Raw genomic sequence first — 14,646 nt, forward strand, 5'->3', positions numbered from 1 at the left:
GAGGCCAACCTGAGCCTGGTCAGGAATGCAAAACTGCACACAATAGGGTGAGGCTCTTGAAGGCCAAGCAAAGAAGCTGGAGGGAAACAATTCTCAGAGGGCAGGCAGAGCTGGAGGACATCAGAGTTCTGAGTAGCCCGAGCGGGAAACCTCACTGAACACCCAAAGCATTCGTGGTCGAGATCCCAATAGGGCTCAGGGAGGGCTAAATGCGCCTCAGGATAAGGCCACTCTAGACTCACTCTAAGAAAACTCAGAAATAAGCCTTGAAAGACTTGAACTGATTCACAGGTAATTAACTGCCTACCAAAACACACTTTAACACCGTTTAAAGGAAGGCAACAAAATCCAGACACTAACAACGTGCCAACACAATGTCTAGTAGCCAATAAAAAATAAGGAGACAAGCCAAGAAACAGAAGAACGTAACTCAGGATAAAAACATCAGTCAACAGAAACAGACCAAGAAATGACAGACATAATCAAACCGGCAGATATTTTAGAACAGCTAACATAAATATGTTCAAGGACTTCAAGGAAGACATGATCACAATAAGGAAAATAAGGATGTTATAAAAAAGAACCAATTGGAACGACTACAGCTGTAAAACACAATTTTGGAAATGAAAAAATTTACTGGATGGACTTAGATGATTAGACACTCCAGAAGAAAGGGTCAGTGAACTTGAAGAAATAGCAAGAGAAACTATTAGCAGGAATAAAAGAGGCTGAAAACACCGGGCAGTGCCTCACTGACCTGTGAGACAGTAATCAGCAGTCTAACATACATGTAATTGGAATCCCAGAAGGATGGGGAGGTGGAACAGAAAAAACTTTTTGAAGATGTAATGGCAAAAATTTTCCAATTTCATGAAAACTATAACTCACAGATCCAAGAGGCTGAATAAATCTCACAAAGAAAAAACAAAATACAACAAAACACACAAACAGACATCATAATTAAATTGCAGAACATCGGCGATAAAGAGAAAAGTCCTAAAAGCAGCCAAAGGAAAAAATCCTTTGACATACAAAAGTACATGATACAAAGATACACGACACACAAAGAAACAAAGAATGACTGCAGACGTCTCATCACAAACAACACAAGGAAAACTCCACCTTTAGGGGCTGGCCCTGTGGCCTAGTGGTTAAGTTTGGCGCACTCTGCTTCAGCGGCCGAGGTTGTGGCAGCTATGCTGTGGCAGCGACTCATTTACAAAACAGAAGAAGATTAGCACAGATGTTAGCTCAGGGCAAATCTTCCTCAGCAAAAAAATAAATAAATAAAAATTTAAAAATCCATCTTTAAAGTGCTGAAAAATAACCAAAACTATCAACCTAGAATTCCATAGCCAGTAAAAACATCCTTGAAAGATAATGACAATATAAATACACTTTCAGACAACCAAAAGCTGAGAGAATTTGTCACCAGCAAACCAAGACTACAAGGAATGTTAAAGGAAGCTCTTCAACCAGAAGGAAAATCATACTAGATGAAAACCTGGATCTACACTAAAGAAACAAGAGCATCAGAAATTATATGTGATCTATATAAAAATAATTCTCATTGTTTAATTTCCCTAATAGATAATGGACTTTAAAAAGATAATTGTTAAAACAAGAGTAACAACAGTATTGTGGCGTTTATAATCTTGAGAAATAAAATGTACAACAAAAACAGCACAAAGGACAGGAGGGAAATACACAAGTATCTTGTCACAGAGTTCTTATACATGAAGTGCTATAGTATTATTCAAAGTTAGAATGTGTCAAGACACCAATGCATACTGTGAACCCGAGGGCAATAATAGAAAGAAAAGAAAGGAAGAGAGAGGAAAGGGGATGGGGAGGAGAAGAGGGGGAGGGGGAAAAAGGAAGAACGAAAGTAAAAGAAAAAGAACATGTGGGTCTGGCTCAGTGGCATAGTGGTTGGGTTTGTGCACTCCCCTTCGGTGGCCTGGGGTTTGTTGGTTCGGATCCCGGGCACAGACCTACACACTGCTCATCAAGCCATGCTGCAATAGCATCCCACATAGAAGAAGCAGAAGGACTTACAACTAGGATATACAACTATTTACCAGGGCTTTGGGGAGAAAAAAAAAAAATAAGGAAGATTGGCAACAGATGTTAGCTCAGGGCCAATCTTCCTCACTAAAAAAAAAAGAAAAGAAAAGAAATGGAAGATGCATCTATTTATGTGCAGTGTCTCCCCTCATCCAAGGGTGATACATTCCAAGACCCCCAGTGGATGCCTAAAACTATGGATAGTACCGAGTCCTATATATACTATGTTTTTTCCTATACATACATACCTATGATAAACTTTAATTTATAAATTAGGCACAGTACGAGATTAACAACAACTAATAATACAATAGAATGACTATATAATATACTGCAATAAAAGTTACTGTAGACCTTAGCAACCTCAGCATACGATTCCTTCCTTTCCTTATTAAGTCAGAAACTTCCATCTTTTCACTTAAAGGAAGTACTTTACAGCTTCCCTTTGGCATATCCGAATCGCCAGCATCATTACTCTTGTGCTTTGGGGTCATTATTAAAACAAGGATCACACATCGAAATTACTGAACACAAGCACTGTGATAGTGCAATAGGTGATCTGATAACTGAGATGCCTACTAAGTGACTATTGGGTGGGTAGCACAAATATGCTGGACAAATGGATGATTCACATCCTGGCAGGAACAGAGTGGGACCACAAGAGATTTCATCACAATTCAAAACTTAATAAATTGTTTATTTCTGGAATTTTTTTATTTAATATTTTTGGTTGACTGTGGGTAACTGAAATCATGGAAAGTGCAAGTGCAGATAAGGGGGTGCTACTGTATGGCTAATAAGCCAGTGGTGAAGATAAAAAGTGATTCTATTAAATAATCTAAAAGAAGGCAGGAAAAGGAAAAAAGGGGACAAAAGATCGACGGGGCAAATACAAAACAAACAGCAAGACGGTTCACCTGAACCACATCAAATCAATAATTATATTAAATGTAAATAGTCCAAACACTCTAAATAAAAGACAGAGACTGTCAACTAGATTAAAAAAGCAAGACCCTGACTATAAACTATCTATAAGAAATGCCCCTTAAGTACAAAGAGACAGAAGACTCAAAAGCAGAAGGAGGAAAACGCTGGAAAGCTGCAAACAGACGGGAGTACTGCTGCAGGGCCCGCATCAGGACACAGGCTCAGGCAGCACAGGGAGGCCAGGCAGCTTTTTCTCCAGGACCCAATCACTCTGCCAGCTGGCCGGGCGACTGCATCAAACAGATGCCTAAGAGCACCCAGGGCCAGCCCCTCTGAAGGCCTGTACGACCCGACTCTGGACGTGTGCGGAAACGCAGGCAGGCAGGCAGGCAGGCGTCACTCCTCAACGGCTACACAAGAGACAGGAAAGAGTGAGCCGTGAGGAGAGGAGGAGGAGATCTGGGCACTTTTTTTCTGAAGATAACTGGCCCTGGAAAAAGGTCAATTTAATAGAACATACTTTAGAAAGTACACAAAAATTTCATAATAAATAGGGGCCAAACTTCAACTTCCCAAAACATGGACAATCAGGTGCATCAAACTTTAAACAACTTAAACACTAAAATCTACGAAACAAGAGTTTTCAGGCAATGGATAGCAGGCAGTACAGGACAGTGATCCTTGAGCGAGGGGGAGAAACGGGGTGAGCCCAAGAACTTTCTGCAGGCCACAGTGCGGGGAGGGCAACCCAGGCAAAGCCTGTCAGTCTCTACGCGCTGCGGACTCAAAGGTGGGAGTTCGCAAGAGGCCAAAAGGGCGAGGGTCCCCTGGCCAGAGCAGGGGCGAGGAAAGAGCTGCAGAGACTGTTCGGAGATCTGCAGAGGGACCTCCCTCTGAGTCTGCAGCTGAGAACTGATCAGCACACGCGTGCAGGAAAGCTGCCCGAGGACAGAACCACCTCCAAAGTCCACCCAGAGGTGGTGCTCCCAGCAGCCACAGTGGAAGGCCATGTGCTCCACGAGGCCTGAGTAGATTATTCAGTCAGGTACCCTTCTCGGTATTTGGGAGAAAACAGCCCCTGCGAAAGGCTAATCTGACCTCACCTTCAAAGCTGAAAGGCAAGCATCAAAAGGATCAAACTGTTTCCAAGCAACTTAACTGCATCCCAGAAAACAGCTCAAGAATGTTCTGGAAAATACACAACTATCCAGCACCCAAAAAGGTAAAGTTCACTGTGCCTGGCATCCAGTCAAAAGTTACAGGCAGGAAAAGGGACCCCCAACGAGGTGAGAAGGAAGCAATGGAAGCTGACCCAGAAATGTCTACTAATTCTATCATCTGTGGCAAGTTAACATTAAACATTAAATTAGTTATTATAATACACATTAAAAATTAAACATTAATTTTAAATTAATTAAACATTGATATAGCAATTAAAAAGACCAATGTAAATCTATAAGGATGTACAAAGAGCTCTTAAGATATATATTTTGAAAGACAAAAGTACGTCACAGAATAGCAGTATGACCTTGTTTATTAAAATTATGTGTACGCTTGTGTATAAATGTATCTTAGAAACATCTGGAAGGATGCAAACACAACAATTAAATGAGGGGCCAGCCCCACAGCCTAGTGGTTAAGTTCGGCGTGCTCCACTTCAGCAGTGCAGGTTCGGTTCCTGGGCATGGACCTACACTACTTATCAGCGACCCACAGACAAAACAGAGGAAGATTGGCACAGATGTTAGCTCAGGGTGAATCTTCCCCAGCAAAAAAAAAAAAATACCCTGATGAGAATCAAGGAAACTAAGGAGGGCTGTAATCTTCTACTGTAGATAGCTCAAAGTTTGTTTTGTTTTCTTTACCGAGAGCCTACGTGCTTCTCAGGTCACTTAAAACAAAAGTATTCACTCAAAAGATATATACACAATGCAGACCAAAGCAACTAAAGCTGGGTGCTAGTTCTTAAGCAAAGTTTAGAATCTGTTCAACAAAAATCTACTGAGTAACTACAATATGAAGGATAATTTACTTAGAAATAATTATTGCTTAGTAACATTAGGTTGCTTATAGACGTTATTTTTCTAAATTATAGAGAGAAATTATTGAATAAATAGCATCATGAATTCATGATTATTGGTAAAAGGATGAGATTGAACAATAGAAAATTAAGCAAAAATTTCATAAATAGTATTCTATCATACTATTATGTGACACCAGAGGTATACTTGCAGCCCTGGTTAACCAAAAAGCCGTATGGTTGCAAACTCTGGTTCAGTATAGTCTAGCATAATGGAATGTCACCATAAAGAAATCAGAAGTCACAGAAATCAGGGCGATATATGGCAGAGTGAAAAAGGATTGTGACTTCTGAGAGTCATAACCTAACATAAATCAGTTTTCGATGTTTGGTAATTCAGCTATTTCATTAATTCAAACTAATTTCCACTTCAAATAGTTCGAACTACTATTCTTTTAGAGTATTTGTAAAATTCGGACATACTTTTTAAAATAGCTGAAATAAAACAAAGTGAATGGTTGACAGGAATGTAAAACAATGCAGCCACTGTGGAAAACAGTCTGGCAGCTCCTCAAAAGGTTAAATGTGGAATCACCATAAGGTACAGAGCACATCTAGGTTCACACTCAGAAGAACTGAAAGCCGGGACTCAAACGGATCCTCGTACACCCATGTTGACAGCAGCGCTACTCACAAGAGCCAAAAGGTGGACGCAGCTCACACGTCCACCAAGAGATGAATAAACAAAACACAACGGAATATTAGTCAGCCACAAAAAGGAACGAAAGTCTGATACATGCTGAGACAGAGATGAACCTAGAAAATATCATTTTAAGTGAAATAAGCCAGATATAAAAGGCCAAATATTGCATGAGTCCCCTTGTATGAGGTACTCAGAATAGGAAATACACAGAGACAGAAAGTAGAGAAGTTACCATGGGCTAGGGGCAGGGAATACTGAGTTATCAGTAACAAGACAGAGTTTCTATTTGGGATGATGAAAAGTTTCAGAAATAGAAATAGAGGAGATGATTAGACAACATTGTGAATATATTTAATGTCAATGAATTGTACATCTAAAAAATGGTTAAAATGGTAAATTTTATGTTATGTACATTTTACCACAATTTTTAGAAGACCATACAAATAAATAAAAATGCCCAATTGTTGGGGGCGGGGGGTTGTACCCTAATTGCACTTTTCTTCCTTCTACAGATTTAGCCTTCTGTAGCTGACAGTTGGGACACTCAAACACATTCACAGCCACCAGCAGCCAGCAGTCCTCTGGGTTGACAAGCCATAGGAACAAGCATATGCTCTCAAAAGTGGTCTGCCAGAAGCCTTAAAAGAAAAGTAAAATACTTTAAATCTACAATCACCAAGCATTATGAAACAGATGAGCTTAACGCTGAAAAACCACTTCCAAACTTTTGCTTGAGGGCACTTTTGGGGGTTACATGTAAGCACACGACCTTAGCTCTAACTTCAAAAAGGAAAGAAAGGAAGGAAGGAGAGGCCATGAGAAAACTCCCTCAGCAAAGCAGGAAGGTAACCTTCATGCACCCACTCAGTGACAGAGGGACCACTCAGCCCCCGAGGCTTTCTCACTATCCAGGATTTTAAACTTCTCTGCACTCTTCTTCCCATTAGCATTTAAACCACCCACATGTGTCACATCTTTACAAAGAAAAAGTCCTCCCCAACCCCAAAGACCGCTGTGCCCCATGCTTTCTCTTACTCTTAAGAAACAGAAACGTGAGAAAAGCTGGCCACGGTCATCGTGTCTACCTCATCTGCTCCTCGCCTGGGACCCACAGTGGCCCAGCTCCGCCCCAGTCACACAACGGAACGGCTCTGGCCAAGGACACCAGCCCCCTTCCTAAGAAAGCCAGGGGAGCCTGCTGGCCCTCAGCTCGCTTCTCCCCCTCGCTGCACTGGACACTGCTGTCCACTTCGTCCTTCTTGGAGCACTCTCCTCCCTTGGCTTTGCCGCCCCCGCCCTCTTCTGCTTTTCCTCCCCCGTCTGTCTCCTGTCCTTTCTCAGGCTGCTTTGTGGACACAGGCCACACTATAAATGCTCTTGATACACTCTCCCTGGATCACAGGCGCCCTGACAACTTCAGTGGCCATCTTTATACTGATGGATCCCAAACCCGTACATGCCTTCTTCCTTCTTTGCCTGACCAAATCCTCCTCATCTCTCGGGTCCCAGCTTAGATTTCACTGTGGGAAGCAATCTGGGACCTCCAAACCTGGTGAGCGTCTCTCCTGCAGACTGCCTTTGGGCCTGCGCTATATTCCCCCATCGTTGTATTTACGCTATTAGTTTTGCTTGTTTGCTTGTGGTGCACTCTCTACTAAATTCTAAGTTCCTTCTCTATCTTGTCCAGCCCAGTACCTGACACAGCAGTCACTCAAATGAATGAATGACTGATTGAATGAATGATTAATCTCTTCACCACCCAGCACGATAGCCACTACCTAACAGGTGCTTAGGCATTCAAGCTAATGAATTCACTCCATTTCCAAGTAAATTTCATCTTGCTGTTTCAATTTTGAAGTAATAGAAAGTGCCATTTTCTTGAGATGAAAAACTTTCTTTAGTCTAGGTTTAACGCCCAAGCTAAAAGAACCAAAAACCAATGCTTTAACAGGCAACCTAAGTGTCTCAGGTTTACAAAGTAAACTTCATTTTCCAAAATGCCAATGCTTATCCCAAACATTTTTTTTTTAAAGATTGGCACCTGGGCTAACAACTGTTGCCAATCTTCCTTTTTTCCCCCCAAAGATTGGCACCTGGGCTAACAACTGTTGCCAATCTTCCTTTTTCTTCCCCTAAAGATTGGCACCTGGGCTAACAACTGTTGCCAATCTTTTTTTTTTTTTCCTGCTTTATCTCCCCAACCCCCCCGTACACAGTTGTATATCTTAGTTGCAGGTCCTTCTAGTTGTGGGATGTGGGACGCCGCCTCAATGTGGCCTGACAAGCAGTGCCATGTCCGCGCCCAGGATCCGAACCCTGGGCCACCGCAGTGGAGCGCGAGAACTTAACCACTCGGCCACGGAGCCGGCCCCCCAAACATTTCTTAATTATACTTTTCCTAAATCCCTACCATGATTCTGGGGAGGAATTTCCCCCCAATATCCTAGGCTTTCCTGCTTAAAGCCATCAGCAGGAATTTCAAAAGTCTGCATTCTCACGGATGCTCTGTGGCTGCTGAGGCTGATGCCGGATACCAGACTGAAGCTGGGTGGTGGACAGGCATTCATTTTGTCAACAAATATGGAAGGCGGTCACTCCTGCCGGCTCCATCCGAGGTGGTACAGTGGTGAAAAGCATAGCAAGGTGTCTACCTCCCTCAGAAGCGCTGGTTTTAGGAGGAGACAGCCGCTCGACTTGCAAGGTAATTCCAGGCGGTGGCAGGTGCGACTAAAGAAATGAGTGAGTGATGTGATAAGTAAGCGGCTGGTGGAGGGCCACATTAAATAATGTGGCTGGGAAGGTCACTCTGAAAAGCCGGCTTGTGAAGAGCAGGGATAGGGGAGGCCCGAGGCTAGGCATGGCAAGAGGGACAGCCACCGCAAAGCCTGGATAAAGCGCGCTGGGTAAAGCTAAGTGGAAAAACACAAGTCAGAGGTCAAACAAGACAAAGGTAATTTTACAAAAAAGAGTATTTAAAATTAACACCTTATTTTTAGAAGGGCTCCCCTGCTGTGTCTATGCAAATCAACTAGCATTGAGAAGGAAAAAGGGGATATTATTTATTAAACCCATGAATAAAATATACTGAAAAATAAGTCACAGGAATGAAGCGCTACCAAAACCAGAAGAGAAGATGTGTAACATGTTAGGTGGGCGCCCCGATTCCTGGGCCCGGCTAGAACCACTCATCTATGAGCACAGTTTGTACCTGGCTTCAGCCCTTCTCAGCACTGCCCTCCTGGCAGCCTGTTTGCCGTCTATCCTAAAGCTCAATAATCAACAGGGAGGAAATTAAAAACAAATTTTTCTTTACTTAGAAAACTCCTCAAGAATATATGATTAACCATTTTTCATGGTCCTTCTTTTCTAAGTATCACACATTTACCTGGTTTCAAAAAAAGATTACACTGAAAGTATAATTCATCAAGAAAAGATTCTTCTTAATGCCTCAGGGTCTCCATCATAACCATGAATTACTGTAGAAGGTAAAAGCCATTGGATATTTATTTCCGAGGCCTCAGCTTTCACACATGAAAAATGATGGGGTTAGACTACATGACCTGCAAGGCCCTTTGGGCCTGTTTAAAGAACGTAAGTTAAATATCTTACATTAATGTATCTAAAGAACACCACTAAAGTGAAATGTACAGATGTTTAAAATTAAACTACTCAAAACGTTGCTTCTCTTTAAGGTCATCGACATAAATACACATACAACTGGGTTACATGAGGAATACGGGTGTCAGCTTCGAACTCACGCTTGGAGGAACGCCGGCACTCTTAACTGTGATTTATTTTTAACAGCGGTTTCTCTTTAGGGCGATTCCTCTTCTAGATTCTCACAGTTGATATAAAACTCACCACAGAACTACAGCTGGATTAACTGTATCACAGGTGTAAGGTTCAAGATCTAGTAAAACAAGACTGCCAGAGAGAAGTAAGTCACAAAACAAAACACAATTTGAGCGGCTAAGTTTATTGTACCAAAGATGGAAGAATGAATCACGGTGGTTCAGATGAAGAGATTTAGACCAAACAGCAACCAAGAGAGGGGCAAAGATTACCGAATGAGGGATTCGTCACGTGTGAAGACTGAGAAGCTGGAAGAGCTCCTTGGTGGCGGCCTAACTACACACCTACGGGGCACGAAATGTGCCTCTGCCCAGGTTTGCGCCAGCACCCTCTTTTCCTCTTCCAGCTGACCCTTCCCGCAAACTAACAAACAGCACAAAAAGGGAAATCTGAGCAGATGAGGAAAGTGAGGGAGGATGAACTAACGTCTCCAGGCATGAGGCACTTCACCCAGGTCCAGACTTATTTTCAAAACAATCCTGGGATGGTGGCGTTACTCAGTTTTTTTTTGTTTTTTTTTTTTAAAGATTTTATTTTTTCCTTTTTGTCCCCAAAGCCCCCCGGTACATAGTTGTGTATTCTTCGTTGTGGGTTCTTCTAGTTGTGGCATGTGAGACGCTGCCTCAGCGTGGTCTGATGAGCAGTGCCATGTCCGCGCCCAGGATTCGAACCAACGAAACACTGGGCCGCCTGCAGCGGAGTGCGCGAACTTAACCACTCGGCCACGGGGCCAGCCCCTGGCGTTACTCAGTTTTACAGAAGAAACAGCAGCTCAAACCAATTACACACCTCGACTAACCTGCCTTGAGGCAGAAGGACCGACAAACGGAAAAACTGGAATTTTAATCCAGTTCCTTGCCCTCCAGCTTCTGTGATGTCAGCTACCCTGGAGCCATCCTGGCCCCTGAACTGATCTTCCGGCCACCTCTCCTCTCTTCCAGTCAACTCCGCACACTGCTGCTGGAGGCTCTCTTGAGAAACACACATCAATAACTTCTTACCTAGGATCAAGTTCAGATTCATTTCCCTGGCAAGATCGCCCAAAATCTAACCCCACCCTAAAAATCTAACCCCATCTCCTCCTCCACAACACCAAACCCCCTCCCACAGCACTCTCTTCTCCCACCCAGGAAGCCACCATTGGCAGCCACAGTGTAGATGCTCACACATTCAGGCCCTCCTCTTCCCTCTTTACTGGACCCCCACCCCCATCTTGTTCAGGTTTTCATCCCTCCCTCTTGTGAGTCAGGTAAGGTAACCCCACGTCCAGCTCTGGGGACAGACCTAGGCCTGATGAGCCTGGGCCAATGTTTCTCACGGTGACACAATTCACATCAAGGCAACAGGAGGACAGTTTTTTATATTCTTTCTTTTGGAACTCTCCTGCACATTATAAGAAGTTTAACATCCCTCTAAAGGATATGATAGGCTCTGGCATAATTACAGATGAGGAACCATAGCCCAGAGTGACTAATTTGCCTACGATCACAGAGCTAGAAAGCAGTGAAGCTGAGGCTGCAACCCAGGACTGTCTCGTGGTAGAGCCTGGGCCTTTCCAGGATACCAGGTGGCTCCCAGCTCCTACTCGAAAACTCGTCTACTGAGTGTCTACTACTGATCACTCTACGAGGATAGGAAAACAAGGAAGAGCCATTGCCCTCAAAGGCTGATGGGAAAAGAGACAAAGTTACAAAAGAATGTGGTGTAATAGAGAGACTGTACCAGGAGAATGGCAGCACAGTGGGCAGAGATCTTATTTGTGGGCAGGGAAGGAGGCGTTGGCAGCGAGGGAACAAATCCGAGAAAGTAGGGGAGAGGGTATCCTGAGCCTTAACGACTTGGTCAGTGTCTTTCATCTTCCTATCGAATGTGGTCTTGTATAGTTGTTTTTTAAAACACTAAAATCACGAAGGCCTCAAGGACAGAGACCATGTCTGTCTTCTTTTATATCCTCCATGATAAACCTAGTTCATTTAGTTTCAAATTATAAATAAGCACTGAAAATAGGCTAAATTGAAATGCCAAGAAAGATTGTGTCCCATCGCCACCAGCAGAATATATCTTTTCATAGGAGGAAGTCTTCCCCTACTTCTAGGGTAGAAGGAAAGACTACTGCAGATACTGTAACTATTAAGCTCCCCATCCTTGTAGGAGCCTCTAAATTTAAAGAGCTATGATCCCATTTTCTTTTGTAAAACAAAAATGATAGATTACTTAAGTAAACTACATTTTGCTGTTTTTTAGATAATTGTTTAAATCATGATATGGCACAAGGATACCGATTTACTAAAGGCAGTTGATCAAGTTAAAATAGTGAGGAAAGAATACTGAATTCACCACCCATCATCAACTCTCCTCAAAGCCTGAGGGGCCTGCGAGAACCAGACTCTAACCTAAGCAATCCCAGGGAACTAGCCACAAATCACAACAATCTGACTCATTAATAGGAGAGTATCATGCAGCCTGTATGGCATGTGGCCAATCTACCCAATTACTGACGCTCTCTGAGCTCCGTATAAAACACGTGGCATGTTGAACTCTTCATTTAGCCACTGTCTAATATCCAGCGGCAACTCTGATCCCACCAGTTGAATCATCACATGATTACCAAGATGGTTCTCAAACTCGTTTATGTCAGTTGTACTTATAGTTGTAGCCAAGCAATTGAATTATTACATAAGCTAATGAAACGACAGTGGAAAAGAGTAATTGTTTCTAAGAAAATTAAGTTGAATGTTTTCAGGAGCCTTGATAAAACATAAGTTGCTGAAAAGTTTACTGTCAAAGTTCAGTGTAGTTGAGACAACAGTTAAGACATATGGGAAAGAATTTTTATAATCTAAGATTCTATATTCACAATGCTTTGAAACTGTTTTTAAATTCTCTAAGCTCTTTAAAAGAAACTAAAAATGGAAGCCAGAGGCAATGCATTCTATCATTCACGATGGATCACTTACAACTCCAGTCAGAGGAACAGAATCAAAGACAAGACCTTGTCTTTCCATCAAAGGATTGGTGAATAAATGTATATTTATGTACTTCAAATTAAAAAAAGATGGTATTTCCTTTTCAACTGTTATTTTCATCAACTTTTTAGCCAACTACAGTTAACATCTGGAGGTGAAAGGTCAGGCCATGTCTTGGTCACCTCTGATGTAACAGATGCAAATAATCCCATTCTCTTCACTTCTAGTTCTAAGCATCCTCCTGTTGCCAGCTTAGGAGCGCCTTGTCTGTTGAGGATTGTGTTAAGTGCAGTGAGATGACAAGCAGACAGCAACATAACACATCCTAAAACCTCTGGGGATGTTAGCTGTAGCCACTCTACCGATGGCAAAATCCGTTCTAAATGAACACTGGCAGATTCATACAAATGCCAAGCAATGACAGTTTTAAGTATCATCACCAAAGCATCTGGCCGAACTAGATGGCACTGTCCTTACCTTAACGCATATCAAGCCACAAAAATACAGCAAACTATTAATTTACGAATATGTTTACACCATATACCATCAGACTGGCGATTTCAAGATATTAAGGATTTATTCTTAATTTTTAAATGTGATAGGAATTACTGTGTTCTTAAAAAGTCTTATTTTGGGAGGTACATACAGAAATATTTATCATGAAATAGTATGCGTGAAATTTGCTTCAAAATAACAAAGGAAGGGGAAAAGGAGGAAGGAAGTTTAGAGGAAACAAGTTTGGCCAGGAGTTGTTAATTGCTGGGGCTGACGATGAGTAAACAGTGGGTTCACCACATATTCTATTTTTGCCTACGTTTGGAAATTTTATAAATAAAAAGTTAAAATAAAGAATACTGAATCATGCCAAACTGTTTAGATAATACCCTAAAAACTCACAGGCATGGAGTTCTTAAGTGCAAATAGTATGAAATTTCAGTAATATATTTCATACCAAAAAAAAAATCACTTAATGGAACCAGGAAAATGAAGACGCATGGAATCTGAAAATCCTAAGCCAGGTTGATGCCATTTCTTCTAAGCCCGTGAGAACATTCTGACCCCATTCTCAGTGTTCCGGTTGCTTTCTTACACTGCTGTTCTCGAAATTGCTGAGGCTTCAGAAAGTTTACTCAAGAAACTGCTTCAGCAGCGAGTCCAATTAGGAAAGGAACGTAGTGGGCTGTAACTGGTTATAAATACTTTTATATCTGCTCAAAATCTGCCAGTTTGGACATATTTTACTTACAGTCCAGACGAACACCGGTCAAGTCAATAGGATGATGACAGCCAATCCCACTATTTTACAGCCCAAAGGGGGAAATGGTCTGATGGGTGTCTGTATTTACTTTCAGTATATCCAGGTGACACGATCTGAAACTTTCTGTCAGACAGAACCTAAAATTCAGTATGTTAGAGATTTTTTAAATTTCATTTAAAAATTCTTTTCAACTGACTTGACTGGGAGATTCCTCCTATATAAAAGGATAACCTATCAATCGTTCTGTAGCTTTCTCACTCACTGGCTTAAATGGAGCACAGGATTTTCCTAGAGTGACTTTAACTAGATCCAATCAATTAAGCTTCAAGAAGGGATAAAGTAAGACTCAACTTCAATATAAAAATAACAGAGTGTTAACTCCCTGAAGTTAGCTTTGGTCAATAAAGGCAAGCTCAACTCTTTAAAAAAAAAAAACAAGAAAGAAAGGAAAAAGTCATCTTAGGTGTTGAAACCTAGTGGTTTCAAATCTCATTCAGAAAAAATGCCAAGCCCTCATCCCCCAGAACTCTAGGACCTGGGGGACGATGCCACTCTTCCTGGGGGCTCCCTCCAGCTCCGCTCTGCGCAGCCACACTGACTTCTAGGCATGCTCCCGCCTGAGGGCAATGCTCTTTCCTTAGAGGTCCAAATGGCGAGCTCCCTCCCTTCTTCAGGCCTTGAGTTGAGGGTCACCTTCCCAGTGACCGGTCACCCCATCTAGCATTGTGCGCATGCAAGCAGCACACACCCCGTCACACGTTCTCTCCTCCTTCCCAGCTGTGTGTTTCTCCTCACCTTCTTTTTCTCCTTATGACCTTGTTTATTGCCAGCTCCTTCACTAGACGACAAGGGC

The 14,646-nt window shown here is 42.3% G+C and overlaps 1 protein-coding gene across 5 annotated transcripts in view; it reads right to left on the reverse strand.

Annotated features, from left to right (window-relative positions):
• Window positions 1–14,646, reverse strand: part of SNX9 (sorting nexin 9) — a 104,319-nt gene that overhangs the window by 75,997 nt on the left and 13,676 nt on the right. The window lies entirely within an intron of this gene.

The sequence above is a fragment of the Equus przewalskii genome, chromosome 32 (genome assembly GCF_037783145.1).
Source record: "Equus przewalskii isolate Varuska chromosome 32, EquPr2, whole genome shotgun sequence".
NCBI lineage: Eukaryota > Metazoa > Chordata > Mammalia > Perissodactyla > Equidae > Equus > Equus przewalskii.